The following is a 6,391-nucleotide window of genomic DNA, read 5'->3' as shown; positions in this document are numbered from 1 at the left end:
CGCACCATTCACAAGCTGGAGCAAACAGCCCATATCACCAGTTTACAAGCAATAGCAGCCTCAAAAAGCATCGTCATGGATGACCCCGGCAAATATTGCGAATTAGATGAAGAGTAGGCGTACCCGTGCAAAAAGCAGCGAACACATCACTTTGCAAGTTTCTCAACCACCAGCAAGATCGTCGAAGAGAGTACAAAATGGGCGATAAGGTGTGTTAGTAGTAGGAGGTTTACACCTGCTCTGAGCTGGTGTAAGTCAGACTACAACCTGCAACATGAAAGGGAGCCCAGCCCAGAGCCACACCTGAATGACAACAGATGCAATGGAGCCAACGATCTTGCAGCTCGGACACCCAACACTGCTCCGACACCCCCCGCCAGCAGCCCCTTGTCCGCCATCCCCCCTCACTGCCACCCCCACAAACAAATGTGAGAGTAACCCTAGGAAATCTGGAATGTAACACATTGGGTGATGTCGCACAATTAGAATTAAGAACATGCCTGTGAGGTTGGACAAATAGGAATCTCAGTCATCTATGGATTTACATATAAAACATTTTATTTAAACAAAACAACAAAATAAAAGTAGGTATAGGCATGGTGTGTCATCCCTTGACAATTTGTGAATCACAGCCTGCAAGACAAAAAGAAAGATAAGATTGTGCGTCATGCATCCATCAAAGCAGAGAGAGAGAAAGAGTGAGGGAGACGAAGAGAGACGAAGAGAGAGAGAAAGAAAGAAAGAGTGACAGAGAGAGAGAGGAAGACAGAGAAAGAGAGAAAGAGTGAGAGAAAGAGGAAGAGAGAGAAAGAGTGAGATACAAGAAAGAGAGAGAGAAAGAGAGAAACAGGGTGAGAGAGAGGAAGAGAGAGAGAGAAAGTGTGAGACAGAGGAAGAGAGAGAAAGAAAGAATGAGAGAGAGAGGAAGAGACAGAGAAAGTGAGAAAGAGTGTGAGGGAGAGAAAGGAAGAGTTAGAGAGTGAGAGAGAGAAAGAGTGTGAGTGTGAGTAACAGAAAGGAAAAGATGGAGAGGGAGAGTGAGTGTTGACACTGCGGAGAAAATCCTCACAGCTCACCTTTCTACCACCGGTGTGTTTCAACCATGTGCCGGGACATAGTGCAGCCTTCAAGTTTAGTCATCTGAAATATAGTGTAGAATCAGAAATGGCAGAGTACATACAACTGCACATGTGTAATTCTCTGTTTTGCCCCTGCGCACCCAGGCTTCTGTACCCCATCGACTCTCGCCACCCAGAGGTGTCTGTCCATCTAGCGCAGTCAGGCTGCTGCACCCCATCGACTCCTGCCGCCCAGAGGTGTCTGTCCACCTATGCGCACCCAGGCTTCTGTACCCCATCCACTCCCACTGCCCAGAGGTGTCTGCCCACTGCTGTGCACCCAGGCTGCTGCATCCCATCCACACCCAGTGCCCAGAGGTGACTGCCTGTTCCTGCGCACCCAGAGTGCTGCACCCCATCCACTCACACTGCCTAGAGGTGTCTGCCTGCTCTTGTGCATCCAGGCTGATGCACCCCCTCCACTCCCACTGGTTGGAGGTGTCTGCCCGCTCTTGTGCACCCAGGCTGCTGCACACTATCCACTCCCACCGCCCAGAGGTGACTGCCCGCTGCTGCGGAAACAAGCCTCTCTGCTCACCTTCTGCCACCTGCGTTTGTGTAAGAGGTCCACCGCATGCCGAAGCACCCTCCTCAGCCGTTGCGTACATGCGGTCAAGCCGAACTCACAATTCAGGGTGAGTGTTGATTTCAGGATGGCCACGCATCATCGCAGGCCTGCTAGACAAAAAGCAAGATAAGATTGTGCATCATGCGTCCATCAAAGGAGAGAGAGAGAGAAAGAGTGAGAGAGAGGAAGAGAGAGAGAGGAAGAAAGAAAGAGTGAGTGAGAGGAAGACAGAGAGAAAGAGTGAGAGACATAGGAAGAGCGAGAGAAATAGCGAGAGAGAGGAAGAGGGAGAAAGAGAGAAACAGTGTGAGAAAGAGGAAGAGAGAAACAGAGGAAGAGTGAGGGAGAGAAAGAGAGAGAAAGAGAGAAACAGTGTGAGAGAGAGGAAGAGAGAGAGAAAGAGTGTGAGGGAGAGAAAGAAAGAGATGGAGAGGGACAGTGAATGCCCACACTGTGGACAAAACGCTCACAGCTCACCTTTCTGCCACTGGTGTGTATCCAACCACATGCCGGGACATAGTGGAGCCCTCAAGCTCACTCATCTGAAACATAGTACAGAATCAGTAATGGCAGAGTACATATGACTGTGCATGCCTAAATGGCTGTCCTGCCTTTGTGCATCCAGGCTGCTGCACCCCATCCACTTACACTGCCCAGAGTTGTCTGCTCGCCGCTGTGCACCCAGGCTGCTGCACCCCATCCACTCCCTCCGCCCAGAGGTGTCTGCCCACCACTGCGCACCCAGGCCTAACTGCTCACCTTTCCGTAGACAGGGCACCCTCCACATCATGCAGCCCCACTCCGCAGGCCACCAGGTCTCACATTTGGTGCTGTGTCTTGATTTTACCATGGCAGAGGACATGCCAGTGCACCCGCCATCATCGCAGGTTGCACACCGGCTCAGCCCTTGCGGTGCCACTAACTCTGTGACCAGTGAGGCCATGCCACGTGGGGTAGGCCCCTGCTGGTCGATGGATCAGGCCTGCACTGCGGTCCAGCAGGGCACACAAAACCTGACCTGTCCAGACCACCGGGACGGGACATCATCGCAGGCTGCAAACCCACTCAGCACTTACAGTGCCCCTACCTCAGTGCACCGAAAGTCACCGTCCCGTGGCGGTGTGTCTGTGCCGGCCTCAGTGCATCTGGTGCACCAAGTCTGAAATGGAAATGGCATGGAGCACGTGCACCTGGTCCTTTTTATTGGCAAGGTCACGTGTCCTGTGACGCCTGTGCTTGATGGGCGTGGTGTGGGTGTAAACCAGCCATCAGGGATTGGCTGTGGCGTAGTGACAACTAGACCTGAGAGAAGCAGATCAGTACAATGAAAATCTGGGCCATGGAGTGTTGTTGTCCCTCCCTGTAGGAGTAAGCGGATTGGGCTGCCCTGGCGTATGCTAGTCCTGCGTGAGGCTGTGAACAAGAACTCCGGAGCTCTGGGCGTGGTTCCGTCCTGGGCTGTATGAGGAATCAACTGATGCGGGTGTCCCTGTTGTAGTGCTGCTGCCACCCGGGCCGCAAGCGCCAATGTGTCACCCTGGGACCCAAGTCCTAAAACATGGCCAACATGGAAGGTAGGGGGAATCACTGACCCTACATATATCCATATTTCCACACATGAAAGATTGTGCACATGACATATCTGTGTGGATATGAATGTTTATTGCACATTCAGTGGAGTGTTGCAGCTGTAGCAATATTGGGCCATGCAAAGCACAAATTTCCATTTTTGGCACATGGAGGGCAGCCAATTAGAGCCAAGCTCGTGATCAGGGGTTAGGCTCCATTAACATATGTACTTATCCAATCACTCCGTAATTTCCGAAGCACTTATAAATTCACTATACACTCTCCTTGCAGTACTCTAATTATCCAGTCTCTACCTATGTACTTATACAATGACCGAGACAAAGTTACATAACCAAAGTTTTCCCCACTGCCAGAGGTAACATGGTTGCGAGCACTGTCCACAGCAGAATGTAATGTGGTAGGGCCCAGGGGCAGCATCATGCATACATAATGAACACATGGACACAGTTAGATAGATAGTGGAACTGGGTACGGGCACGTGTGCTCGGCCCCTTTTTATTACCAGGGTCACATGTCCAGTGACATCTGTGCTGGATGCGTGTGGAGTGAGTGTAAGCTAGCCCTCAGGGAATGGTTGGTGCTGGCAACAAGTACAACAGTAATCATCGGATCACACACAGAGATTTAAGCATAAAGGGTCCATGACTTGTGGTACACTGAGGTAGGGGCAGCAGATCTGAAATCATACACAAAAGATTCTATCATAAAGGGTCCATGAGTTGTGGTGCACTGAGGTAGGGGCATCAGAAGCATTCCGCGTGTGCACAGCTTGCGATGATGTGTTGTCCGTGAGGGCGGCACTGGTAGCAATGTCTGTTGCCTACTGGACTGCATCATCTGCAATCGCAACTCGATCTGAATTGTGAGCCCTGTTGTCCGCAATGTAGATGGAAGGCAGTAGTCAGCACAGACATCGAGGAATACTTTTTGTCACTTCCTCTTGACAAAATCTGAGGACATAGACTAAATTCTATCTGCAATTAATACATCATGTCTCAATTTAAATTGTGAGTTCTGCTGACCGCAGTGTAGGTAACAAAAGATGCCATATGTATGGAATACATTGTCGAAATGTGTAAGTTTTGGGGACGTTATAGTTAGTTGCCTACTGGACTCTGAAATTAATTAATCAAGACTGAAATCAAACTGTAAGCTCTGTGTAGACTGCCATTCAGTGTTCCTTTGGACTTGCAAGATGAATTTGGTCATTGTACTAAAGCTGTAATAGCTATGAAAAAAGTTCATGAAGCAAGGATACTAAAAGGATATTGTGTAGGTTTCAGGGACGTTTTCGTTAGTTGCCTACTGGATTCTGTAATTAATGAATCAAGACTCAATTTTAATTGTGAGCCATGCTGACCGCAGTGTAGGCCAGAGGCAGAGGTCAGCAAGGGCCCACAGCCATGTGGCGTTGAGTTGAGCTGCACGGTTAGTGGCATCAGAAGTATTCAGCGCGTGCGGAGCCTGCAATGATGCATGGTCCGGGCAGGCCGCACTGGTAGCAATGTCTTTTGTCTAATTAATTCTGCCTTAATAAGGCTACGTGGCGATGACTTGTGGTGCATGAGTTAGTGGCACCTGAAGCAACCAGCGTGTGCGCACCCTGCGATGATGCGTGGTCCGGGTGGGCCGCACTGGTAGCAATGTCTTTTGTCTAATGAATTCTGCCTCAGTAAGGCCATGTGGTGGTGACTTGTGGTGCACTGAGTTAGTGGCACCTGAAGCACTCAGCATGTGCGCACCCTGCAATGATGGCAGGTCACACTAGTAGCAATGTCTTTTGTCTAATGAATTCTGTCTTAATAAGGCCAAGTTGTGTTGACTTGTGGTGCACTGAGTAAGTGGTACCTCTGGCGCTCAGTGTGTATGCAGCCTGCGATGATGCATGGTCCAGGCGGGCTGCACTGGGAGCAATGTGTCATGCCTACTGGACTGCGTCATCCATCTGCAATCGAGACTCCATCTGAATTGTGAGCCCTGCTGTCTACAGTGTAGATCGAAGGCAGTAGTGTGTACAGACATAACTGTGCGGTGCTGTGCCGCTGTGTTCACAGGGGGCCTGTGTCATGGAGGCCCGCGGTCATGGCGGCAGCCACGTGGCAGGGTGAGGGCTGCCGCTCTGGCAGGCATGTTGGCCTTCACACAAGTGAACCACACCCAGAGCCCGGACTAGTTCTTCACACTTCTATGCTGGAGTGGCGTATGTTGGACAAGCCCACTGCGCTTCCACTTACAGGGGACGACGACACAGGTACATGACCGAGATCTTTCCCACTGCCTGAAGTAACATGGTTGTGTCTACTGTCCACAACACTACAAGCACCAGCAGTAGATGTACACATGGAGAGGTTTGTGCTCTGCATAGTGAGGTCGGTCCAGCACATCACCACTGCACTTGGTATTGTGTGAATTATTATTGGTGGGTGACTTGTGTCCTTCACACATGTTTGGTTGCGACATCTTGCAACATTCAACTATTGTGTGGCTGAGGGGCCATGCCATTTTTGGAAGGTTCGCTGTCCTGTTGTGCGCTGCCTCGGTGGTAATAGGGGGGGTGCTCCAGTGGGGAGGTCGTGAGGGTGGTGGCAGTGGGTTTTGTGGCCTTCTTGGGCATGGGAGGTGCATGATCAGTAGCTCTGTGACATGTGTTGGTCTTCAGAGGTGATTCTGGGCTGGGCTCCCTTTCACACTGTAGGTAGTCGTCCTACTTTACACCAGTAAAAGGCAGATGTTACATTCCTACTGCTAGCGCAGCTTATCGTCTGTTTTTGAATCGCACCGCAGATTTGGCTGATCGTTGAAAATATCGGGAAGTGGTGTTTTTGTGTTATTTTTGCATAGGAACGCCTACTCTGCATATTATTAGCGTTAGTTGTTGCTCTCATTTGTGGCGATTTTTTTTGCTGAAGCTATTGCTGGAAAACTGGCGATATTGGCTGTTTTCAGCAGGTTGAGAATGGAATGATAATTTAAAATCACTGATAAAACTATAGGTTTCAGGGACATTATAGTTAGAAATTAGCATTTAAAAAACCTTAGAAATTCACTGAAAAAAACATAGGTTTCAGGGACGTTATAGTTAGCTGGACATTTCACTCGTACAAAACCAGAGAAA

The 6,391-nt window shown here is 49.8% G+C and overlaps 1 long non-coding RNA gene across 1 annotated transcript; it reads right to left on the bottom strand.

Annotated features, from left to right (window-relative positions):
• Nucleotides 1–536: 536 nt before the first annotated feature.
• On the bottom strand, nucleotides 537–5,989 carry LOC146856916 (uncharacterized). The gene is made up of 4 exons (XR_014979826.1): nucleotides 2,164–5,989; nucleotides 1,657–1,793; nucleotides 1,077–1,140; nucleotides 537–633 (listed from the first exon to the last, which is right to left on the bottom strand). It is a non-coding gene; the product is annotated as an uncharacterized LOC146856916 (long non-coding RNA).
• Nucleotides 5,990–6,391: the final 402 nt, after the last annotated feature.

Source organism: Triturus cristatus, chromosome 3_2, assembly GCF_964204655.1.
Source record: "Triturus cristatus chromosome 3_2, aTriCri1.1, whole genome shotgun sequence".
Taxonomy (NCBI): domain Eukaryota; kingdom Metazoa; phylum Chordata; class Amphibia; order Caudata; family Salamandridae; genus Triturus; species Triturus cristatus.
Note: the sequence above shows the minus strand (reverse complement) of the source record. Positions and strands in the feature narration are given on the sequence as shown.